General features: G+C 37.1%; 1 pseudogene; it reads right to left on the bottom strand.

Moving 5' to 3' along the window:
- Positions 1-1,696: 1,696 nt before the first annotated feature.
- LOC118541872 (BOS complex subunit TMEM147 pseudogene) lies at positions 1,697-25,126 on the bottom strand (annotated as a pseudogene).
- Positions 25,127-27,354: the final 2,228 nt, after the last annotated feature.

Genomic DNA, 27,354 nt, shown 5'->3' with positions numbered 1-27,354 from the left:
CCTGCTGCCGTCAGGGTGCCAGAGACTGATAATGGTGTGATGCTTCGTTCTCATTGCTAACCCTGCACAAATAGACTACAGAAGAGGCAAATGAGAGTGATGGTACCGAACCTTAAATGAGCTATATCAAGTGATTGTTTTCCAACAGACTCTTCAGAGCACATCTTGTTATAATATTCCTGATGAGATATTCCAGCTTATTAGACAGCCAACTGTTGTAGCGATTATGTGGCCTCATTTAACAATATTAAACCCAAATGGCTATCAACGTTCAGAGCTCCTCTTTGTCACAGTAATAACCTTTATTTCACATTTTAATATTTTCTCAATGGCAATGGCCTAAAGAATTAATTTGGAGTTTCTCTGATAACATACAAAGTTGAATATCTTACTTGTTCCCACTGAGATATAGAGAAGAAGTACGGTATTGTTAGAATAGAGAATGAGTCAAATCTCACATTTGATTCAAAGCTAAAGTATTCACTATCAAATAATTATTTCTAATTGTGGAATATTGTAAATAGATCCATTATGACCTTAATTATGAATTAAAATACATCATTTTTTTAGAAATATAAAAAATTTTTATTTCAGCTAGAGCTACTTAACAAATACTTGGAGCACATTGAGTTATAATATAAAATAAATAGGTAAATAAAAAAAACAAAAAATAAAAATAATATAAAAATGTAGTAATCAAGTGTCCAAATATACAGCAATCTGCCTTTTTTTTTTTGTGAAGGAAAAACCATAAATTCTAAATATATTTGTATTAAATACATTATAATTCAAGAAACATTTTTTTAAAGCATAGCATCTTTGTGCATGATGAGAAGTGCAATGTCAAATTATTGCCACCAGTATTAGATCGTTAAATATTCATTAACCAAATATTACTGTTTGGCATTATTTGATAAATGCATGGAAACATGATTCTAATTTCTCCTCACTGATGACATAGCAATAGTCACAAAATGTTGAAGCATATCCTACCCTAAAGCTGACACTGATGAGGTACAGCAAACAAGCACATAATACCAGGAACATTCATGCTGAGCTACAATATGCATTTCCTCTTGGAATAGGTCTTGTCTCTGTTAGAACACAACAGATTGCCTATACGACATGATAATGATGGTTAAATGCCAGGGCCTCCCATTCTGGACAATATTTGTATGTTTTCACATGTAAGCCTCACTTAATTTTCTTAAGGAAATTATTAAGATCCACATTACAGTTTTCCTCAGTTAACAAAAGCAGATTGCTTGATTCTAACCTCTACCAATTGATTTCAAGAGGTTTGCCCTATTATAATATGCAGCCAAAATAACTGTGACAGTAACTCTTATTTCCCTCTAATCCCTATATGCACACTTATCTCAAATTGTTTTATTAATCGGTAATTTATGAATTTGCTTTAAGTCACAAAGATGATGACATCTGGACAGTATATTGGCCTATTCAACTGAGTCCAGAAGGTAGCCCATTCCTTAGCAGCTTTTTTCTTTTTCTTTCAGATAGAAAACACAGAGCCCAAGTAGGCCCATGGTGTGTATGTAAAAGTAGGTGTATGAAGAAGAAATACATTTATTTTTATAATTTAGTAAACAAAGATTATTGGCATTGAAATATTTCCACAGGTAGTACAATCTCACAGCATTCATTTTTTTTTATTTTTATTCTTTGACTTTACTGTTTACTTCACTGAAACCTGGAAGCCGGGAACGGTATGTGAGTGTCTGGTACAAGACACCGAGGAGTGCATGTTGACAGCAGGACCACAGAGAGCCAGGGTGCTGAGGGCCAGCAGGCCTGTCATCACAGCTCTGGACAGCAGTGCTGTCCTGCTGCCCAGGGAACAGATGTGGATGAAGGTCTCCGTGACACAAGCCTTGTAGATGCTAAGGAACATCAGGAGTACTGCTGGCTGAAAACTGTGGCCTAGGTCGTAACGTGTTATCATCCAGACCTGGGCAGATGCAACGATGTAATGGACCAGACTGATGTTGGAATCGTTGCTCATCTGGATATACGTCAGTCAAACTCAAAACCCGGGGCTCCAACACAGAGGGGATTTCAGCGGGACACAATGAGCTCAGGGGTGGTCCAGCTCAGGGCAACAACCATGATCTTGTGCTACCCAATGCCTGCATTCCAGGACATGACGAGGTTTAGGTCTATCAGGTCTGTCACATCCACTCTGGCTTCATGAACTCCCCAATGAAGTCATAGATGCCACCTTCCCGGGTCGGAAAAAAAAGTGTCCAGGAACAGCATCTTGCATGGTTGCACGAAGATGTGGGTGATTCCAGAAGGTGTTGTACTCAGATGGGCTGCTGCACTTGTAGGTGATGAAGTAGGGCAAGAAGGCCAGGGTGAAGCCGTTCCCAACGTGGAACAGGGTCCTGGCACCAGGCGTCCCCACCCCTCCCCGCCCCCGGCCCACTGGAGGGCTGGTCTCCGGCTTGGTTGGCCTGGTGCCCGAGCCTGGGCCAAGAGCCCACCTGTCTCCCCTGTGACCCACATGGCTTTCCTCACAGGAGTCCTTTAATGTATACTGTTCCAGAAGGCATTCTTATTCCTACTTACATGAGAGCCCAGACACTTTCTAGGAATATTTAATCAAATCATTGCTAATTTTGAAAAAAATCTGTTATAATCACAAGTTGCTTTAAGATAAGTTGAACAATAACAATGTATACAAAAGCAAACATGGACAAATTTAACAAAACATTTTAAAGTTATATAGCATTTTAATTTGAAAGAAGTTATGAAATAGTACAATAATTTTTAAATCTAATTTGGAATCAAAACACTTAAGAATCATTAAAATTTGTAGAATCCCTGATCTACCTCAGTATACTAAATCACAGGTGCAGTCCAGGAATTACATTTTTTTTAAAAGATTTTATTTATTTGAGAGTATGAGAGGAGGAGAGACAGAGGGAGAAGGAGAAGCAGACTCCCTGCCAAGCAGGGACCCCAATGAGGGGTTTGATTCCAGGAACCCGGGATCATGAGCTGAAGGCAGATGCTTGACTGACTGAGCCACCCAGTCACCCCCAGGAATTACATTTTTTTAAAACTGCCCTGATTATTCTGACATAGCTGGTCCCCTTGATTAGCATTTAGAAAACCACTGAAGTTTCAATTTCTAAGTTTATATGTAGGAAAATAATTTTATATTCTTATGTATAAAGTGTCCAGTATTTTTCACTATATTAAAATTTGTTTTTAAAATTATACAAAATTTGTCTGGATTTTAACATGGATTATATAGAATCCCTTTAATCTGTTCTCTTTTTTCTCCTAGTTATCATTTTTTTAAAATTTTTTTTAAATTTAATTTCAGATTAGTTAACATATAGTATATTATTAGTTTCAGTGGTAAAATTTAGTGATTCATCAGTTGCATATAACACCCAGTGTTCATTACATCAAGTTGCCCTCCTTAATGCCCATCACCCAATTATTCCTTCCCCCTACCACCTCCCCTCTAGCAACCCATCTGTTATCTTTTATTGAATTTGTCCCCTCTATTGCAATATCTATCGCAGTCTTCCTAAGTAAATCTTGAAAAGTAAAATCCATGAATTAAATTGTTTGAAAAAAATCTAATGCTATAATTACAAGTTTCTAGAAAGATGGAGAAGCAAATAAATTTGTGTGAAAGATATATTTAACTTAGATTTTTCATCTGTGTTTGTTAGATACTAAAATAATTTTTTAAATGAAAAACGCTGATATATTCATGCATCTAAAAGTTTATAGTGCATATGAGTTTCATTAACCCATGAGTAAAACAATGAGTGGGTAAAGTATAAAAAATCATGGATTACCGGTCATCAAGGAAAATGATAGAGGTGATGTATGGTTTGTTTTTGAAAAGCATTCTAGAAATGGCGATTAGAAGATTTAGTAATGAGTTTTTTGCCAAATGCACATATTTTGTGTTACTCTTAGTTTGGAAGTGAACAGAGTTATGAATGATAAGAAATCCAAATGACAGATTATCCCATGTGCAATAAGTAAGCATCTTTTTAGCATTTTAATGTTCTCATGGTGGCCTCTGATAAATAATTTCTTTAAAAGAAACCATTAAAAATTCAGTTTTCTTCCATCTTTCATTATACATTGCCTGTTTTATCAGATATTAATATTGTGACCTATACAATCATTTTAAAAAGCAGATTTTTGAATTTTTATTTAACTTCCTATTGTCTAATATCCTAGTTAATTAAACAAATAGACATTAAGCATATGTTATATGCTTTTTGCTGTGATAGTGGAGAAACTATGGAATATAAGGCAATTCTTTTAGAGACTCACAAGTGTTCATAATACATTAAACAGAACCCAAAGTTAAGAATTATTTTTTTTAGTAAAAGTACTGGTTTTCACCAGCCAGCACTTATTTTAATGCCAAGAATTATAAAGAATATACTAAACTCTCTTCTAAGCTAAAACAGTGCTATTAATCCCTAGAATAGTGACAATGCGTTAATATGATTAACTGTATAATTATTAGTTTAGGAACTAGCCACTTTAACCTTGGCAGTGTTTTTTCTCTAGTACTCTTTCCAGTTTCCCCTGGTATGGGCATCACAGAAAACATTGCTTGTCTTCAATAAAGTTACTATGAAATAAACATTTGAACCAGAAGGCTTTCTATTGACCCAGACACATAAAATTAATCCTCTACAGAATAATGTACTTAGAACTGAGCAGAATGTAATGGTGTCAAAAAAGAGATACAATACAAACTTTTATTTTCCTTCACCTTATGGATTCATACATACGAAAAACAGACCATTTTTTCATGGAATATGTTCAAGTTTTTTGTTATATACCATATAAAATATTAAAAACAGTACTGTTTTACAGTGTCCCTGGATAATTATGTGTCTCCTAAAAGACTATTATTTTATTACAGAATTTAAAATGAACACATTTGTTTGATAATTTACAAATACTTGCACAAGATAAAAAATAAAAAGAAATCTTTGGTCAGTGTCCAGCTTTAAAAATATAAGATATTTCTGTTTCCTCTATGTAATTCTTTCAGCACTGAATAAGGTTATAGAAAATACTCCTTCCTGTATTCATTAAGTAAAAGAGATATGCATTATTGCCCCAATAACTCAGAATTGAGACCTAAGTAGCAATTTTTGACTCTGAAGGAATTTGAAAGCCCATATGATTCCCTTTATTCCCATATAAAGCAGTTTATAACACCTCACTGATAGATTTAATTGTTCATGCTCATTAATTTTTTTGATTCAGTGTCCTTTCATTTTTGTATCTGCAGGACTTCCTGTTCTAAAAGAAAGTTGGAAAGTGAAAACATACAACAAAAGTTGTCATTCTCTACAAGTATTAAAGGAAGCTTTTCCTCTCTGAATGCTACAATGTAGCAATATGTCTTTCTTCATGCAGCTACCCAACTGAAGGGTGGTATGGCCAGTTCATTCTTTTCAGCTGTCTTCATGATGGATCCATAGGCTTTGTTGTTTCTCAGCTGGAATTTTTTACCTACTAAAGTTGGACAATTTGGGTAACTCCTATAAAATATCCCTGTTTACTGACGTGGTTAAATGACATGCTTAGCTTTGTAGAAACAAACGATAATCCCTCTTCCACACACTTCAACACACACCTTAACAAATCTGTCAATCACTAAAGCTGAAGAATTCTATATTCTTTTATACTTAACTAGAAAAAGCAGTAACACAAATAAAGGAACATTTTTTTTTTTTCAGACATCGGACATTTTGTCAATTCAAATACTGTCAAGAATTAAGATAAATCACCTGATTTAAAAGTACAAAAACAAAAGTTAAAAATTTAAGAGCCCAAAGAGATGTAACTGGTAAATTTATGTGGACAGTCTGAGGGGTAGTTTTGTATGCCTTGTAAGCAAATGTTTTGTTCGATATTTGTTAAGGGGAAGTTTACTATCGACACCTAAATTCTACAACTTCATCGTCTTTTTAAAAGCTAACAGCACTGTTCTCATTGTGATGCTGAACACTTAGAAAGGCCAGGCCTCATCAGTTCTAACCAGTGCTCTGTGCACTGAACACAAAACATCACCACACTTACAGTGTTCCCTTACATTTCTTCCAAATGATCTGCTTCTTTCCATTTATTCATGAACGAAAAATTGCATTCTTTGTTTTCCTACAATCATTTTATTATCACAAAATAGTTCAGATTTTTTTCCCATTTTCTCTTTGTCTCCTACACTTTAGATGTCTTCTATGGATTTAAAACATTCAAAACTATCATTATATAGTTCTAGGAACTAATGTTTTTGTTTTGATTAAAAAAAAAACAGTACTATGGACAATGCTGTAGCTAAGGTTTACAGTGACTCTTCACTTCCATGTGAGTAAATATTATAAAATGTATTAAATGTTTATTAAATAAGTGGATGTTCTTTTTTCATCTGACTTTAAATTCCAGCATCACTTTATATTAACTAGTAAGCCAGGATTTCTAATGATGAGTTCCTGCAATCTAAGTCCACATGGACAGTAGCAGTGATGGGTATTTGGGGTCGTTTAACACAACAAAATGTACCTGAACTAGAAATGGCAGAGGAGACTGGCTTGGGGGTATTTCAGTTGCTTCCAAACATTCAGAAGTATACGACCCAGATGATGAATCTTCTGAGGATATTTTACCTGCCTTGTGAATGTTTTATTATATATATATTTTTAAAGATTTTATTTATTTATTTTGACAGAGAGAGAGACACAGCGAGAGAGGGAACACAAGCAGGGGGAGTGGGAGAGGGAGAAGCAGGCTTCCCGCGGAGCAGGGAGCCTGATGCGGGCTCGATCCCAGGAGCCTGGGATCATGACCTGAGCCAAAGGCAGACACTTAACAACTGAGCCACCCAGGCGCCCCTGTTTTATTATATTTCACTTGTAGTTATTTGCTGTTTCAGTCATCACAGGAGATCACCAGGTCCTTGATGATAGTCTTGTATTCTAATTGTGTATTGTCTCTGCTGTCAGTATTTTAGTAAGTGCATATTGATTCCACATTAAGAAGATTATAGATATGCACCCAATGTGAAAATTCCAGAAACTTTGCCAAGAAGCATGTTAGAATAGTTGAAACTTGTTTGTTGATCATATATATCCATCCCCATTTCCTTTCAACTGTTTCCAAAAGAAAACATACCATACAGACTAGCAATCTTCGAGTTTGGCATATTAAAATTTACATTTAGAATATTAAAATTCAGGGGTGCCTGGGTGGCTCAGTCTGTTCAACATCCAACTCCTGATTTCAGCTCAGGTCATGATCTCAGAGTCCTGGGATTAAGCCCCACGTCAAGCTCTGTGGTCAGGGTGAAGTCAGCTTGAGATTCTCTCTGGCCCTCTGCCTCTGCCCCTCCCCACCGTTCATGTGTGCGTGCATGCACTCTGTCTTCCTCTCTCAAGTAAAATCTTTAAAAAAAAATATTAAAATTCATAGAAAGCCTAAGTCATTTGTATGTAGATATAGATTTATATGGTTTGATAATTCAAATTGGACCTATTTGTTTTGAACTAAATTTACTCTTCTGCTAATAATGCAAATTTCTACATAGGACATTTCACATATATTCCATAAAGTACAGTAACACTGAATAATTGAATTCTTTTTTAAATGGACCATTCTCTCTCTAAAAAAATGTCTATAGTATTGTCAACTTGGAAAAACAATTTAAAGCTGTGCAAATTAAAAGATACTAAAATATGGTGCATGTTTTATTTATATCATCAATATTCTATATAGTGGGACACCATACAATTGTCTTTGATGAGTTATTTTGTTTTCTCACAAAATATTTTGTCAAAAGTAAATATATGGTAATTTAGATTTTTAAGAGTCAGATGTGTTAGAAATTTTCAATGTAGCTCTTTTCTTTCTGACAAGCCAGCAGTTTTAAGATATTTTCAGTTTGAGACGTCAAAACTTGACATGCACCTATATAGAATTTCATTCAACCAAATGCCTCTTCTCTCACATGATGGACTTTTCAAATCAAAGTAAAATAAAATAAATAGACACTGAATATTTAAGTCTTAAAGTTACTGTTTAATTTTTCTGTGGAAATATTATAGCAGATATGGTAACGTTTAGCCATTCTGATTTCTCTTTTAACCTTATGGGTCTAATTTTAATAGTCATACATATTAAAATTTAGAGTCAATCATTGCTTGTCTAAGTCATTTTCATTCCGTATTCCATTGAAATACAAAAGGTGGCATAATAACTTCAAATTGTAATTTATCTGCCATTATGCATTCATATATAAAGAATGTGACTGCTTAAATAAGTCTAATAACTGTCACCATACATAGTGACAATTTTTTATTGTGATGTGAAATTTTAAGATCTAATCATTTAGAAACTTTAAAATATGCAATAGAGTATTATTAACTATAGTCACCATGCTATATATTACAGCCCCGTGTCTTATTTATTCTAAAACTGAGTTTGTACCTTTTGATCGCCTTCATCCATTTGGCCCCCCAACCCTGGCTCCTGGCAACCACCAATCTGTTCTTTTATGAGTGAAGTTTTTGTTTTATTTCTGTTCCTTTTAGATTCCACATATAAGTGATACCAAATGGTATTTGTCTTTCTTTTATTTCACTCAGCATAATGCACTCAAGGTTTTGATTTGCATTTTCCTGAGGATTAGTAATATGGAAGATCTTTTCATGTGTCTATTGCCCATCCTCTTTAGATGCCAGGTCCTCTAGCCACTTATTAATCTCATATTTTTGTTGGTGGTGTTGCATTGTATAAGTTCTTTATATATTTTGGATATTAACCCCTTATCAGATATATCATTTTCAAATATCTTCTCCCATTCACTGGGTCGCCTTTCTGCTTTGTTGGTTTTCTTTGTTGTGCAAACCATTTTATTTCAGTATAGTCCCAAAAGTTTATTTGGCTTTTGTTTCCCTTGCCTTTGAGACATATCCATAGTATGCGGCTAAGGCCAATGTCCAAGAGATGACTGCCTATGTTTTCTTCTAGGCGTTTTATGGTTCCAGGTCTTATTTGGACCTTTAATCCATTTTGAGTTCCTTTTTGTATATGGTGGAAGGAAGTGATCCATTTTCATTCTTTTGCACATAGCTGTCCAGTTTTCCCAGCACAATTTATTGAGGAGACTATCTTTTCCCCCTCGTATATTCTTGCCTCCTTTGTCATAGATTAATTGACCAAATAAGCATGAGTTTAGTTCTGGGCTCACTATCTTGTTCTATTGATCTATGTGTCCATTTTTGTGCTAGTACCATACTGTTTTGATTTTTATAGCTTTATAGTACATCTTGAAATCTGAGATTATTATTCTTTCTCAAGATTGCTTTGGCTATTCAGGGTCTTTTGTGGTTCCATACAAATGTTAGGATTATTTGTTATACTTCTGTGAAAACTGCTGTTGGTATTTTGATAGGGATTGCATTGAATCTATAGATTGTTTTGAATAGTATGGACATTTTAACAACATTAATTCTTCCAATCCATGCAATTTCTTTCATCGGTGTTTTATAGGTTTCAGAGTACAGATCTTTAACCTACTTGGTTAAGTTTATTCTTAAACATTTTCTTCTTTTTGGTGCAGTTGTAAATGGGATTGTTTTCTTAATTTTCCTGCTCCTTTGGGAATGCAACAGATTTCTGTATGTTAATTTTGTATCCTACAACATTATGGAATTATCAGTTCTAACAATTTCTTGGTAGAGTCTTTAGGGTTTTCTATACATAGTATCCTGTCATCTGCAAATACTGACAGATTTGGTTCTCCCTTAGTAATTTGGATGCCTTTTCTGTTTCCTTTTCTGTTTTTCCTTTTGTCTGATGCTACAGCTAGAGTTTTCCTTTTTGTCTGATGCTACAGCTAGAATAGAGTGAACATTCTTGTTTTGTTCCTGATCTTAAAAAGGTTTCCATCTTTTACCATTGAGTAAGATGTTAGCTGTGGGTTTCTGATATATATATATATAGGTTTCTGTTATATATATATATAGGTTATATATATATAGGTTATATATATATATAGGTTATATATATATATATAGGTTATATATATATATATATATATATAGCCTTTGTTATGTTGTAGTATGTTTTCTCTTAACCTATTTTGTTGAGAGTTTTGATCATGAATGGATGTTGTACTTTATCAAATGGTTTCTCTGCATGTATTGAGATGATCATATGTTTTTTATCCTTTCTCTGGTTAATGTATATCACATTATTTTGTGACTATTGAATTATACTTGCATACCTAAAATAAATCCTACTTGATAACGGTGAATTATTTTTTCAAGTATTGTCGAATTCAGTTTGCTAATATTTTGTTGTGGATTTTTTGCATCTATATTTATCATATATACAAGCCTATAGGGGTTTTGTTTTGTTTTGGGTTGTTGTTGTTTTGTTTTAGTGTCTTTGTTTTTAGTATTAGGATAATGTTGGCCTTTTTCTTTTATATTTTGGAATAGTTTGAGAAGAATAGATATATACACTCTTTTTTTTTTTTTTAAAGATTTTATTTATTTGTTTTGACAGAGAGAGACACAGCGAGAGAGGGAACACAGCAGGGGGAGTGGGAGAGGGAGAAGCAGGCTTCCTGCCGAGCAGGGAGCCCAACGTGGGGCTCGATCCCAGGACCCTGGGATCATGACCTGAGCTGAAGGCAGACGCTTAACGACTGAGCCACCCAGATGCCCCTATATACACTCTTTTTTATTTTATTTTATTTTTTATTTATTTATTTATTTTTAAATATTTTATTTGACAGAAACACAGCGAGAGAGGGAACACAAGTAGGGGAGAGGGAGAAGCAGGCTTCCCGCTGAGCAGGGAGCCTCATGTGGGGCTCGATCCCAGGACCCCGGGATCATGACCTGGGCCGAAGGCAGACGCTTAACGACTGAGCCACCCGGGCGCCCCTATATACACTCTTTTTTAAATGGTAAAATTCATCTGTGAAACCATCTGGTCCTGGACTTTTGTTTGTTGGGAGTTTTTTTTTTTTTTTTAATTCAATTTCATTACTAGTAATTGGTCTGTTCAAATTTTCTGCTATTCCTTCCTGATTTGGCATATAATGCATTGTAATATTCCCTTATAGTCCTTTCTCTTTCTGTGGTGTTGGTTGATATTTATCCTTCATTTCTGATTTTATTCATTTGAGTCCACATTTTCTCTTGATGTGTCTGGCTAAAAGTTTATCCACATCATTTATCTTTTCAAAAAACCAACCCTCCGTTTCACTGATATTTTCTATTTCGAAAATCTTCATTTCAATTATTTCTGCTCGAATCCTTTATTATTTCCTTCTACTAGCTTTGGGCTTTATTTGTTCTTCTTTCTTTAGCTCCTTTAGGTGTAAGGTTAGGTTGTTCATGATTTTTCCTGTTTCTTGAGGTAGGGTTGTATAATTGTCAAGTTCCCTCTTAGAACTGCTTTTGCTGCATCCCAAAGATCTCAGACTGTTGTTTTCATTTTCATTTGTCTCCTAGTATTATTTGATTTCCTTTTTTATTTCTTATTGACTAATTCATTGTTTAGTAGCATGTTAGCCTCAATGTATTTGTGTTCTTTCCATATTTTTTCTTGTGATTGATTTCTAGTTTCATAGCATTGTGGTCAGAAAAGATGCTTCATAACTATTTCAGTCTTCTTAATTTATTAAGACTTGTTTTGTGGCCTAATGTGATCTATCCTGAAGAATGTTCCATGTATACTTGAAAAGAATGTGTATTCTGCTTTTTTTGAAATGAATGGTCTGTACATATCTGTTAGGTTCATCTGGTCTAATGCATCATTTTTTTAAAAAATTTTTTATTACCATATAATGTTTTATTTGTTTCAGGGGTACAGGTCTGTCATTCATCAGTCTTACACAATTCACAGCGCTCACCATAGTACATACCCTCCCCCATGTCCATCACCCAGCGACCTCATCCCTCCCACCGCCCTCCACTCGAGCAAACCGCAGTTTGTGTCCTGAGATTAAGAGTCTCTTACAGTTTGTCTCCCTGTCTGGATTTATCTAGTTTCATTTTGCCCTCCCTTCCCCTATGATCCTCTGTCTTGTTTCTCAAATTCCTCATAACAGTGAGATCATATGATACTTGTCTTTCTCTGATTTATTTCACTTAGCATAATACCCTCTAGTTCCATCCACATCATTGCAAATGGCAAGATTTCATTTTTTGATGGCTGAGTAGTATTCCATTTTATATATATATATATATATATATATATATATATATATACACACACACACACACACACACACACACACACACACACACCACATCTTCTTTATCCATTCATCTGTCGATGGACATCTTGGCTCTTTCCATAGTTTGGCTATTGTGGACATTGCTGCTATAAACACTGGGGTGCATGTACCCCTTCAGATCACTAGATTTGTATCTTTGGGGTAAATACCCAGTAGTGCAATTGCTGGGTGATAGGGTTGATCTATTATCAACTTTTTGAGGAACCTCCATACTGTCTCCCAGAGTGGCTGCACCAGCTTGCATTCCCACCAACAGTGTAGGAGGGTTCCCCTTTCTCTGCATCCCCGCTAACATCTGTCATTTCCTGACTTGTTAATTTTAGCCATTCTGACTGGTGTGAGGTGGTATCTCATTGAGGTTTTGACTTGAATTTTCCTGATGGCTAATTATGATGAACACTCTTTCATGTGTCTGTTGGTCATTTGGATGTCTTCTTTGCAGAAATGTCTGTTCATGTCTTCTGCCCATTTCTTGATTGGCTCATTTGTTCTTTGGGTGTTGAGTTTATTAAGTTCTTTATAGATTTTGGATACTAGCCCTTTATTTGATATGTTATTTGCAAATATCTTCTCCCATTCTATTGTTTGTCTTTTGGTTTTGTTGACTGTTTCTTTTGCTGTGCAAAAGCTTTTTATCTTGATGAAGTCCCAATAGTTCATTTTTGCCCTTGCTTCCCTTGCCTTTGGTGATGTTTCTAGGAAGAAGTTGCTGCAGCTGAGGTTGAAGAGGTTGTTGCCTGTGTTCTCCTTTCGGATTTTGATGGACTCCTGTCTCACATTTAGGTCTTTCATCCATTTTGAGTCTATTGTTGTGTGTGGTGTAAGGAAATGATCCAGTTTCATTCTTTTGCGTATGGCTGTCCAATTTTCCCAACACCATTTGTTGAAGAGACTTTTTTTCCATTGGACATTCTTTCCTGCCTTGTTGAAGATTAGTTGACCATAGGGTTGAGGGTCCATTTCTGGGTTCTCTATTCTGTTCCATTGATCTATGTGTCTGTTTTTGTGCCAGTACCATACTGTGTTGATGATGACAGCTTTGTAATAGAGCTTGAAGTCCGGAATTGTGATGCCACCAGCTTTGCTTTTCTTTTTCAACATTCCCCTGGCTATTCGGGGTCTTTTCTGGTTCCATACAAATTTTAGGATTATTTGTTCCATTTCTTTGCAAAAACTTGATGGTATTTTGATAGGGATTGCATTAAATGTGTAGATTGCTCTAGGTAGCATTGACATTTTCACAGTATTTGTTCTTCCAATCCATGAGCATGGAACGTTTTTCCATTTCTTTGTGTCTTCCTCAATTTCTTTCATGAGTATTCTATAGTTTTCTGAGTACAGATCATTTGCCTCTTTAGTTAGATTTATTCCCAGGTATCTTATGGTTTTGGGTGCAATTGTAAATGGGATCGACTCCTTAATTTCTCTTTCTTCTGTCTTGTTGTTGGTGTATAGGAATGCCACTGATTTCTGTGCATTGATTTTATATCCTGCCACTTAACTAAATTCCTGTATGAGTTCTAGCGGTTTTGGGGTGGAGTCTTTTGGGTTTTCCACATAAAGTATCATATCATCTGCAAAGGCTGAGAGTTTGACGACTTCTTTGCCGATTCAGATGCCTTTTATTTCTTTTTGTTGTCTGATTGCTGTGGCTAGGACTTCTAGTACTGTGTTGAATAGCAGTGGTGATAGTGGACATCCCTGTGTGTTCCTGACCTTAGGGGAAAAGCTCTCAATTTTTCCCCATTGAGAATGATATTCGCTGTGGGTTTTTCATAGATGGCTTTTATGATACTGATGTATGTACCCTCTATGCCTATACTCAAGAGTTTTGATCAAGAAAGGATGCTGTACTTTGTCAAATGCTTTTTCTGCATCGATTGAGAGTATCATATGGTTCTTGTTCTTTCTTTTATTAATGTATTGTATCACATTTATTGATTTGCTGATGTTGAACCAACCTTGCAGCCCAGGAATAAATCCCACTTGGTCATGGTGAATAATTCTTTTAATGTACTGTTGGATCCTATTGGCTAGTATTTTGGTGAGCATTTTTGCATCCATGTTCATCAGGGATATTGGTCTGTAGTTCTCCTTTTTGATGGGGTCTTTGTCTGGTTTTGGGATCAAGGTAATGCTGGCCTCATAAAATGAGTTTAGAAGTTTTCCTTCCATTTCTATTTTTGGAACAGTTTCAGAAGTGCAATTCTTCTTTAAATGTTTGATAGAATTCCCCTGGGAAGCCATCTGGCCCTGGGCTCTTGTTTGTTGGGAGATTTTTGATGACTGCTTCAATTTCCTTAGTGGTTATGGGTCTGTTCAGGTTTTCTATTTCTTCCTGGTTCAGTTTTGGTAGTTGATACATCTCTAGGAATGCATCCATTTGTTCCAGATTGTCTAATTTGCTGGCATATAGTTGGCCATAATATGTTCTTATAATTGTTTGTGTTTCTTTGGTGTTGGTTATGATCTCTCCTCTTTCATGATTTTATTTATTTAGATCATTTCTCTTTTTGATAAGTCTGGCCAGGGTTTTATCAATCTTGTTAATTCTTTCAAAGAACCAGCTCCTAGTTTTGTTGATCTGTTCTACTGTCCTTTTGGTTTCTATTTCATTGATTTCTGCTCTGATCTTTATTATTTCTCTTCTCCTGCTGGGTTTAGGCTTTATTTGCTGTTCTTTCTCTAGCTCTTTTAGGTGTAGGGTTAGGGTTGTATATTTGAGACCTTTCTTGTTTCTTGAGAAAAGCTTGTATTGCTATATACTGTCCTCTTAGGACCGCCTTTGCTGCATCCCAAAGATTTTGAACAGTTGTGTTTTCATTTTCATTGGTTTCCATGAATTTTTTAAATTCTTCTTTAATTTCCTGGTTGACCCTTTCATTCTTTAGTAGGATGCTCTTTAGCCTCCATGTATTTGAGTTCTTTCAGACTTTCCTCTTGTGATTGAGTTCTAGTTTCAAAGCATTGTGATCCGAAAATATGCAGGGAATGATCCCAATCTTTTGATACTGGTTGAGACCTGATTTGTGACCCAGGATGTGATCTATTCTGGAGAATGTTCCATGGGCACTGGAGCAGAATGTGTATTCTGTTGCTTCGGGATGGAAAGTTCTGAATATATTTGTGAAGTCCATCTGTTCCAGTGTGTCATTTAAAGCCTTTATTTCCTTGTTGATCTTTTGCTTAGAAGATCTGTCCATTTCAGTGGGGGGGGTGGTTAAAGTCCCCTACTATTATTGTATTTTTGTTAATGTGTTTCTTTGAGTTTGTCATTAATTGGCTTATATAATTGGCTGCTCCCGTGTTATGGGCATAGATATTTACAGTTGTTAGATCTTCATGTTGGATAGACCCTTTAAGTAGGATACAGTGTCCTTCCTCATCTCTTATTATAGTCTTTGGTTAAAATCTAATTTGTCTGATATAAGGATTGCCACCCCAGCTTTCTTTTGATGTCCATTAGCATGGTAAATGGTTTTTCACCCCCTCACTTTCAATCTGGAGGTGTCTTTGGATCTAAAATGAGTCTCTTGCAGGCAACATATCAATGGGTCTTGTTTTTTTTAATCCAATCTGATAGCCTGTGTCTTTTGATTGGGGCATTTAGCCCATTTACATTCAGGGTAACTATTGAAAGATATGAATTTAGTGCCTTTGTATTGCCTGTAAGGTGACTGTTACTGTATATTGTCTGTGTTCCTTTCTGGTCTGTGTTGCTTTTAGGCTCTCTCTTTGCTTGGAGGACCCCTTTCAATATATCTTGTAGGGCTGGTTTCGTGTTTGCAAACTCCTTTAGATTTGTTTGTCCTGGAAGCTTTTTATATCTCCTTCTATTTTCAATGACAGCCTAGGTGGATATAGTGTCTTGGCTGCATATTTTTCTCATTTAGTGCTCTGAATATATCCCGCCAGTCCTTTCTGGCTTGCCAGGTCTCTCTGGATAGGTCTGTTGCCAATCTAATGTTTCTACCATTGTAAGTTACATATCTCTTCTCCCAAGCTGCTTTCAGGATTTTCTCTTTGTCTCTGAGACTTGTGAGTTTTACTATTAGATATCGGGGTGTTGACCTATTTTTATTGATTTTTGTGGAGCGTTCTCTGTGCCTCCTGGATTTTGATGCCTGTTTCCTTCCCCAAATTAGGGAAGTTCTCTGCTGTAATTTGCTTCAATATACCTTTTGCCCCTCCTTCTCTTTCTTCTTCTCCTGGGATCCCAATTATTCTAATGTTGTTTTGTCTTATGGTATCACTTATTTCTCGAATCTCCTTTCATGATCCAGTAGTTGTTTCTCTCTTTTTCTCAGCTTTTTTTATTCTCCATCATTTGGTCTTCTATATCACTAATTTTCTCTTCTGCCTCATTTATCCTAGCAGTTAGAGCCTCCATTTTTGATTGCACCTCATTAAGAGCCTTTTTGATTTCCACTTGGTTAGATTTTCTTTTATTTCTACAGAAAGGGATTCTCTAGTATCTTCTATGCTTTTTTCAAGCCCAGCTAGTATCTTCATAATCATCATTCTGAACTCTAGTTCTGACATCTTACTAATGTCTGTATTGATTAGGTCTCTGGCAGTTGGTACTGCCTCTTGTTCTTTTTTTTGAGGTGGATTTTTCCTCCTTGTCATTTTGTCCAGAGGAGAATAGATGAATGAGAGAACAAAATGCTAAAAGGGTAACAATGACCCCAGAAAAATATACACTATACAAGTCATAAGATACCCAAAACTGGGGGGAAAAGAAAGGGGGGGGGGAAAGAGGATATAATCAGGCTGGTGAATCGAACAGAGCCACACACTAGATTTTGGGTGTATTTTGGTCTGTTATATATATATATGTATACACATACACACACACACACAAATAAGGGCAAATACAATAAAGAGATGGAATATGACTATAAAGATGAAAATTAAAGATTTTAAAAAAGGAATTGATAAGTTGGTTGAAAAAAAGAATGAAAAAAATTTTAAAAAAAGAATAGGACAACATCATACACTAGATTTAGGGTATATTTTAGTCTGTTAGAAGAAACTGTATCCCAAAATTTTAAAGAAAGAAAAACATATATATATATAACATATATATACACACACCAAAAAAATAGGTTAAATACAATGAAGGGATAGAATATGACTGTAAAAATGAAAATTAAAAAAGATTTTAAAAAAAGGAATTGATGTTGGTTGGAAAAGGAAAGAAGAGAAATTCAACTAAAATATACAAAAAGAAAAAAATAAAGAAAATTTAAAAAATTAACTTTGAAAGACTAAAGAATTCTCAGGGAAAGGCCATGAATTCTATGTGCTGTATTCTCCTAGCACTGGGGTTTTGTTGTTCTCATTGATTGGTAAACTTGGTCTTGGCTGGATGTTCTTTCTGATCTTGGGGAAGGGCCTATTGCAGTGATTCTCAAATGTCTTTGCCTTAGGCGGAATTGTACCGCCCTTGCCAGGGGCCAGGCTAGGTAATCTGCTCAGGTTTGCTCTTGGTAGCTTTTGTTCCCTGAAAGCCTTCCATATAGCTTTGGAGGACGAGGGTGCAAATGGCGGCCTCCCAGTCTCTGGTCCCAGAGGAGCCAAGAGCTTGGGGCCCCACTCCTCAGTGAGCCCTCAGAGAAAAGCAGTCAATCACTCCTGTTTCCCTGGTCTCCGGCTGCACTCTGTGCTCACCCGGCCTGTGACCGAACATTTCTATCTCTGGCACATGACCCTGTTTAGAGTCTCCAAACCCAGCAGATTCCTGCAGCAGGCTCCCATGCTGCTCCTCCCGGGGGAGGAAGAGGAATCTCCTTGGATCTGTAACTTGTTGGGTCCCTGCTCAAAGGCTAGTGGCCCGATGTGTCACAGATCATGTCTTATGGCAACCCCGAGCTGAGAGCCCACTCCTCGGCTCCATCTTTGCAGCTGGCTTCCCTGCTCTGATACCTGGGAGCTCTGCCACACTCAAACACCCCTGGTCTTTCTGTTACCCCCAGGGTCTTGAGACCCCACTGTCCCAGCGAGGGTACCACCCCCTGCTTAGCCACTGTAGTGACATCCCTCAGTGGAGCAGACTTCTAAAAGTTCCAATTTTGTGCTCCACTGCTCTATTACTTGCCAATAGCATGCTGACTGATGCTCCCTCCCCCTCGTGGTCTATCTTCCCAAATATCACCTCAGATTCACTTCTCCACACATCCTACCTTCCAGAAAGTGGTCGCTTTTCTGTTCAGAGAGTTGTTGCTATTCTTTTCTTCAATCTCCTGGAGAGTTTGTATGTGTTCTGAATGGTTTGATAACTCTAGCTGAATTCCTGGAACCATACAAAATTTAGGTCTCCTACTCCTCCACCATCTTGCTCTCTCCCCCCTCCCCCCAATGCATCATTTAAAGCCACTATTTTCTGGTTGATTTTTCTGTCTGGATGACCTACCCATTGATATAAGCGAGGTGTTAAAATCTCCTACTATTATTGTATTACAGGGAATTTCCCCCTTGTTATCTGTTAAATTTGCTTTGTGTATTTAGGTGGTTCTATGTTTGCGTGTATGGATGTTTATAATTTTTATATCCTCTTGTTGGATGATTCCCTTTATCATTATTTAGTGCCCTTCTTTGTCTCTTGATACATACAATCTGTTTCAAAGTCTCTTTTGTTGCATATAAGTATTGCTACCCTGTTTCTTTTTCTTCTATTTGCATGGTATACGTTTTTCCATCTCTTTATTTTCAGTCTGTCTTTAGTTCTGAATGAGTCTTTTATAGGCAGCATATTGATGGGCCTTGTTTTTTTGTTTTATTTTTTCTGTTCAATCACCCCATGTTTTTTTATTGGAGCCTTTAGTCCATTTACATTTACAGTAATTATTAGTAGATATGTATGTAGTGCCATTTTGTTCATTGTTTTCTGGTTGTTTTTGAAGTATTTGTCTTTTCCTTTTTTCTCCTGCTCTCTTCTCTTGTGGTTTGATGGCTTTCCTTAGTGTTATGCTTGGATTCCTTTCTCTGTTTTTTTGTATATTTATTATAGGTTTTTGATTTGTGGTTACTATCTGGTTTATAGATAACATCTTATGTATATAGCAGTGAATATTAATTTCATGGTAGCTAACTGTCGAATACATCCAAAGAACAATAACTTTTTACCCCCCCACTTTTGTAGATATGTCATATTTTACATCTTTTTTTGTATATCCCTTGACTAATTTTTGTAGACATTACTGATTTTAATACTTCTTTGTTTTAATCTTCATATTGCATTTATAAGTGATTAATCTACTACCTTTACTGGATGTTTGCTTTTACCTGTGAAAATTTTACCTTTCATAATTTTCTTCTAGTTATGATCTTTTCATTTCACTTAAAGAATTCTCTACCATTTCTTGTAAGGCTGGTTTAGTGGTGAGTAATTCCTTTCACTTTAGTTTGGGAAACTATTTCTCTGATTCTGAATGATAATCTTGTGGGGAAGAGTATTGTTAGTTGCAGGTTTTTTCTTTTCAATACTTTGAATATATCCTACCATTTCCTACCATTCCTTAAAATCTTTTAAGATTTTATTTTATTTGAGAGAGAGAGAGAGAGAGAGAGAGAGAGAGAGAGCATGAGCCAGGGGGAGGGGAGTGGGGAGAAGCAGATACCCTACTGAGTAGGGAGCCCAATGCAGGGCTTGATCTGAGGACCCTGAGATCATGACCTGAGCTGAAGGCAGATGCTTAACCAACTGAGTTACCCAGGCACCTCATGCCCTTCCCTTTTGATATGCAAACTTTCTGCTGAAAAATAAGCTGATAGCCTTATGGGGTTTCCCCTGTTTATAACTGTTTTCTTTTCCTGCTTTTTATGTTCTTTCTTCATCACTACTTTTTGCCATTTTAATTATGTGTCTTGGTATGGACCTCCTTGGGTCAATAATGCTAGAGGCGCTTTGTACATCCTGGATCTGGATAACTGGTTAATTCCCCAGATTAGAGAAGTTTTCTGCCCCCACCATCTCTCTTCCCCTTCTGGGATCTCTACAATGTCAATGTTACTATGCTTGATGTGGCTGAGTTCTCTCAAATTTGTTCTCATTTTTTATTCTTTTTTCTTTTTGCTGTTCACCTTAGTTCGTTTCCATTACTCTGTCTTCCAGATCCTGCTGATCTATTCTTCCACATATTCTAATATGCTCTTGATTCTCTCTAGGCATTTTTTTCTTTCAGGTATTGAATGCTTCATCTGTTTTTTGTTTGTTTTTGAGAGAGAGAGAGAGAGCAGGGGATGGGGGGCATAATGGGAGAGGGAGAGAGAGAATCTTAAGCAGTCTCCACACCCAGCATGGAGCCCAATGCAGGGTTTGATCTCACAACTTTGAGATCATGATCTGAGCTGAAATCAAGAGTGAGACACTTAACCAACTGAGCTACCTAGGCACCCTTGAGTGGTTCTTTTTTTTTTTTATATTTTCTCTTTGTTGAAGTTCTCACTGACTTTATCCATTCTTTTCTCAAGTTCAGTGAGCACCTTTATGAAAATTACTTTGAATTTTTTATCAGGCTTATTGCTTATCTCCATTTCATTTAGCTCTTTTGGTGTTAGTTTGTCTTATTCTTTCATTTGGAACATATTTCTCTGTCTCCTCATTTTGTCTAACTTCCTTTGTATTAGGGAGACCAGCTACATTTTGTCCTTGGATATAAGAAGTCCTATGCTGTCCTGTAACACAGTCCTCCCTGGTCATGAGAACCAGACACTCCAGAGGTATCTCTTGTGGGGGCTGTGTATGCCCTAATGTTGTAGCTGAGCCATATTTGCTTTCAGCTTAGCCACCTGCAATGGCCTGCTTTACCTGCTGTGGGCATACTGCAGGGGTTGGTCCCTACACTGTTGAGGGGCCTAAGGCTATGGTGGGCTCATTGGTGGGCTTAGCCAGCATTCAGACTGGCTGTCTGTAATTGGCCTCTCTGCCATAACTGCAGGTGCACCAAAGGGCACAGGGTATGTTCTCTGGACAGCCAGCTAAAAGACTGAGCTTCTAGAAGTGCAGATGTGATGGTGTGTGTGGTTATCTCTTTCTCCAGGGCAGGAGTCACTTTGGAGTATTAGCAGTCCTTCTAGTCCCTGTTGGGGCAGTGTAGTGGGGAGCTTTGATGGGGTGAGTCTGCAGGGGAACATGGAGGCGAGACATGAGTTTCTAGTAAGGTAGATGGAGAGTGTTAGTGTTGTCTCCTGCAAGTGTCAAGCTATCCAGGCTAGGGGTGGGGAAGAGAAATGGTGCGCACCAGCATTTTGGTTCCTGAAGAAATGTCCTGAAGATTTCTACTCCTTTAGCACGTTATAGATTATTAAATAAATTTCCTTCACGTGTATCCCAGGCACTTTTCAAACTGCTGCTTCTGTGCTATCTCAGGTAGAGTTATTTATTATGCTGGCTCTTAAAGAGTGGATGCCCCCTGGCTCTCTTGGAGTTAAGCCCACTGATTTTAAAGGCTCCTGATGTTAAGTGCCACTGGTTTTCAAAGCCAGATGTTATGGGGCTTGTCTTCCAAGTGTTCCACCAGCCTGGGGCTTCCTGGTGTGGGGTGATCCTCTTCTCTGTGCTTGTGATGTCCCTCTCATTTGTGGTTAGTCTTGCCAGGAGTTTGATTCCAACTGCATCTCCACCTCTCCTACCCTTTGCAGTGTATTCTCCTCTCTATGATTAACTGTGGAAGGTCTGTTCTGCCAGTCTTCAGGTCATTTTCAGAGTTAGTTGCATATATGTAGCTGTTATCTTAGTGTATCCATGGGACAGGGTGAACTCAGGATCCTCCTACTCTGCCATCTTCTCTGAACCTATAGGATGTCTTTATTTCTTTTTCTTGCCTGATTGCTCTGGTTAGGACTTCCCCTACGATGTTGAATGAAAATGGCAAGAGTGAGCATCCTTGTCGTGTTCTTGATCTTAGAGGAAAATTTCAGCATTTCATGATTTAGTACAATGTTTGCACTGGGCCTGTCATACATGGCTTTTATATCTTGGGGTATAGTATATTCTCTCTACTTTGTTGAGAGTTCTTAACATAAATGGGTATTGATTTTTGCCAAATGATTTTTTTGCACTTATTTCAATAATAAAATTTTTATCTTTAATTTTGTTATGTGTATCACATTGATTTGTGGATTTTGAACCCTTACATCCCTAGAATAAATCTCACTTGATCATGGTGTATGGTACTTTTCATGTCTTTTTGAATTTGATTTGCTAATATTTTGTTGCAGATTTTGCATCTATGTTCATCGGGGATATTGGTATGTAATTCTCTTTTCTTGTGGCATTTTGTCTATTTTTGGTATCAGAGTAATGCTAACCTCATAAGACTTGGAAGAGTTCCCTCCTCTTCTAGTTTTTGGAAGTTTTTGAAGGATTGTTATTAATTTTGCTTTAAATATTTAGTAGAATTCTCCAGTGTAGCTGTTTGGTCTTAGTCCTTTGTTTGTAGGCAGGGGGTCTTTTTGTTGTTTTTTGTTTTTGTTTTTTACTAATTTAATCTCCTTATTAGTGATTGGTCTGTTCAGATTTTCTATTTCTTCATGATTCAGATTTGGTAGGTTGTGTGTTTAGGAATTTATCTGTCTCTTCCAGGTTGTTCAATTTACTCTTGTATAATTGTTCATAGTAGTCTGTTTCAATCATTGGTATAAGCATTTATTGCTATGAACTTCTGTCATAGAACTGCCATTGCTATATCCCATAAGTTTTGGTATGTTGTATTTCTGTTTTCATTTGTTTTAAGGTTTTTTTTTTTTTTTTTAATTTCTTTTGATTTCTTCATTGATCTATTGGTTGTTCAGTAGCATGTTGTTAAATCTCCATATATTTTAATTGATTTCTAGTTTCATGCCATTGGGTGTTTGATAAGATTTCAATCTTTTTAAATTTAATTAAGACTTGTTTTGTGGCCTACTATATGACCTATTTTGGAGAATGTTCCATGTCCTCTTGAGACAATGTATTTTGTTGCATTTGGATGGAATGTTCTCTATATATCTGTTAGGTCCATCTGGTGTAATGTTTCCTTAATGAGAAAGGCCAATAATTCCTTAATGAGATTTTATCTGGATGATCTATCAATTGATGAAGTGGGGTATTAAGGTCCCATGCTATTATTGCTATCTGTATCTTCCTTTATGTCTGTTAAATATTTGCTTATATATTTAGGTGTTCCTAAAATTTGCATATTTATAAATCATCTAGTTGGATTGACCCCTCAATCATTATGTAATGACATTCTTTGTCTCCTATTACAATCTTTATTTTAAAGTCTATTTTGTCTAATATAAGTATAGCAACGCCAACTTTATTTAGGTTTCTATTTGCATGTAGTATCTTTTTTCAATTCCTTTATGTTTAGTCTGTGTCTGAAGGGAAGACACTTGAAGAGTTTCCTGTAAGCACCATATAGTTGGGTCTTGTTTTCTCATCCATTTAGCCACTCTGTCTTTTGATTGGAGAATTTAGTCCATTTACACTTAACAAAATGACAGTAAGTTACATATTAATAATTGTTTTCTGGCTGCTTTGTAGTTCCTCTCTCTTCCTTTCTTCCCCTCTGCTCTCTTCCTTGTGATTTGATGACTTCTTTTAGTAGTATGCTTAGTTCTTTGTCTTTATCTTTTGTATATATTCTGTAGATTTTTCTTTGTGGTTATAATGAGGTTTTCATACAACAGCTTATATTGTTCACAATATTCTAAGGTGATAACTTAAGTTTGAAGGCATTCTAAAGCTCTCCATTTTCACTTCCCCTCATTGTGTTTTGTTTTTGATGTCACATCTTACATCTTTTTTTATCTTGTGTATTCCTTAACTAATCATTATAGTTATTTTTACCACTTTTGTCTTTAACTTTCATATTCACTTTGAGTGATTAATTTACAATCATTACATATAAGATTATTTTGAATTTTACTGTATACTTTTAGCAATGAGATCAATACTTTAATATGTTTTCCTGTTAATAATTAGCACCTTCTCTTTCAAGCTTAAATAAGTCCCTTTAACATATCTTGTAAGGCCAGTCCAGTAGTCATGAACTACTTTAGCTTTTGCTTATCTGGAAAACTCTTTATCTCTCTTCCAGTTCTGAAAGACAAATTTACCATGTATCCTTGGTTGGAATTTTTTTTTTTTTTTTTTTTTTTTTTTTTTAGCACTCTAAATATATCATTCTCTTTTATCCTGCAAAGTTGCAGAAAAGCCTAAGTCTTATGGGGCTTCCCTTGTACATACAAATTGTTTTGCTCTTGCTGTTTTTCAGATTTTTTTCTTATCTTTAACTTTTGACTTTTTTATTTTGTGCCTTGGTGTGGGTCTCCTTGTGTTCCTTTTATTGGAACTCTGGTTTTCCGGGAAATAGAAGTCTGTTTCTTTCACCAGATAGGGAAGTTTTTAGCCATTAGCAGTTTTCTGCCCCTTTCTGTTTCTCTTCTTCTGGGACACCTATACTTTAGAATGTTGGTTCACTTCACTCTTGTCCCAAGAGTTCCTTAATGAGCTATCTCCACTTTTTTTTTTTTTCTTTGTGCTGTTTGTGTGAGTTCTATTGCCCTGCCTTCAAGTTTACTGATCATTTCTTCTGCTTCATCTAGTCTGCTATTGAATCTCTCTAGGGTACTTTTTTCAGTCCAGTTATTACACTCTTCAGTTCTGGAACTTCTATTTGGTAAATTCTTATATTTTCTATGTCTTTGCTGAAGTTCTCGGTATTCATCCATTCTTCCCCTGAGATTGGTGAACATCTTTATGACTGATATTTTGAATACTTTATCAGGTGAATCACTTATCTCCATTTCATAAAGGACTTTTTCTGAGCATTTAACTTTTTCTTTCATTTGGAACACATTCCTCAGTTTCTTCATTTTCCTGGTCACTCTGTATTGGCTCTATGCAGTAGATATAAAACCGCCACATCCTGTCTTGACAGACGGCCCCTTGTAGGAGATGAACCTCACCATTAACCCTGCCCCCATCTTGCTTGTCTCTCAAACCTTTGTGATTGTCTGAGCAGCCTATTTTATTTTTAGTGGCTCCCATTAGTTGAAAGTATGCCAAGACCTGTCAGTGCCCAAATGAGGAGAATCTCAGTGAGCACCTAGATTCAGGCTGATTGGAAGCCAGACCCTCAGGCAATAGCCTTTAAAATATGGTAATATATACAGTTCTGTGGGACTATAAGCATAAGTTCCACTTGCTACAGAGCCAGGACATTAGCAGTGGCCCCTGGGCAGTAGTCACAAAAATTAGGGTATCAGTCAAGTGTACTAGCTCCTTTCTGGGAGATATTGGCGACCTGCAGTGAGGTAGTGGTGGAGCAAAAAGATGGCATCCACCAGCCTCCATCACTGGAGTATATATCAGTAGACCCCTAGATATGTGCCAAAACAGGATCCTGTCCCTCAGTCTGAAGCTCCAGGATAGCAACCCTGGTTTTGATTTGCCAAGTCAGAGGTGGAATTTATGGTGAGAATGTGTCCCAGCCTCTCCTACCTCCTTTGATGCAGGTTTTTCTCATTTGCTTAATGTGTAGTAGTTGCTCAGCTAGATTATAGGTTTTTAGCAAATGTTCAAAACCTTTCTTTCACAGAAAGACTGGGAGTGTGTGTTTCAATCTACCAGTGCAGTGCCTTTAGGGTGGTAGCTGGCCAAAAATTGTTACAGTCCCATGGGACCCAGGTCTGGAAGCCCTGGGGACACCAGAGCTAGGCAGTCAAGGGGCAGCCCTTGGGTGGCAGCCACAAAAACTGAGACACCATATATAAAAAGTAGGTCACCAGACACACATACATGCAGAGGGAGAGAACAAAGATAGAGCCTACCCTCTGAGATCCTCTAGAAAGGAAAATAGCCCTTAGATGGAGTTTAATTAGAAGCTTGCCCCTAAGGCTGTAGCTGTGAAGATAAGCTAATAGGCATCTTTCATAGAGAGACTGTGCTGCTGGGCCTGTTGCCTCTTGCTGTGCAGGGGCTGGGGGAGGTGTGGGGGGAGTAGTGGTTTAAAAACACTTTTTCTGTTGGTTGCAGTCCTGTGTGCCCTTCAAGCATAAACCCCACTGCCCCCAAGACCCAGGTGATCTAGAGGTGTTCCCTGGGTGAAAGCTGCAAATTTTGGTGTACCAGAGGAGGGAACAAGTTCCCTTCCAGAAAATACCAGCTAGCTGGAGCAAGGCACAGGGAGAGAGTGAAGATGGTACTCAACAACCTGCATCCCTGGAGAGGACCCCAGTAAGCCCCTTAATGTGGGTTAAATTAAATGCCTGCCCTTCAGGCCAGTGCTTTAAGATGAGCTAATCAGCCTCTGTCACAGAAAGTTTGGGTGCCTTTCAATCACCTGCTTCTGGTCTGTGCCCTGGGGAGAGTAAGACCATGTGCTCAAACCTTTTAGGAAAAGTTGTCAGTGTATTACACCTTGGGGATCTTGTGGACATGAATCCAGTTGTTTTTCAACTGTATTTTGGGGGATCATCTCTCAAGTGTAGGTCTTTTTTTTTTTTTTAAGATTTTATTTATTTATTTGACAGACACAGTGAGAGAGGGAACACAAGCAGGGGGTGAGGGAGAGGGAGAAGAAGGCCTCCCACTGAGCAGGGAGCCCGATGTGGGACTCAATCCCAGGACCCTGGAATCATGACCTGAGCCGAAGGCAGATGCTTAACGACTGAGCCACCCAGGTGCCCTCTCAAGTGTAGGTCTTAAAAGTTGAGGTCCCTAATGTAGGATTTTAAAACCTTCACTCCTCAGGGAGAAGCTCCAGGTTTTGAGTTCCCTCCCAATTTGGGATTCCCTCCTGATTTTGAGTTGCCATGCCAGAGTGGCGTTGATGGTGAGAATGTGTCTTATCCTCTCCTACCTGCTTTGATGTGTTTTTTGTTTGTTTGTTTGTTTGTTTGTTTTTGCTCAGTGTGTAGGAGTTGCTCAACTAATTTTTAAGTCTTTTTCCAGAGCAAATTTTTCCAAAAGTAGCTATAGATTCAGTGCGTCCATGGCAGATGAGTTCAGCATTTTCCTATGTTGCCATCTT

The sequence above is a fragment of the Halichoerus grypus genome, chromosome 4 (genome assembly GCF_964656455.1).
Source record: "Halichoerus grypus chromosome 4, mHalGry1.hap1.1, whole genome shotgun sequence".
Lineage (NCBI taxonomy): Eukaryota > Metazoa > Chordata > Mammalia > Carnivora > Phocidae > Halichoerus > Halichoerus grypus.
The sequence above is the reverse complement of the archived record's forward strand: the minus strand, read 5'-3'. Positions and strand labels throughout refer to the sequence as shown.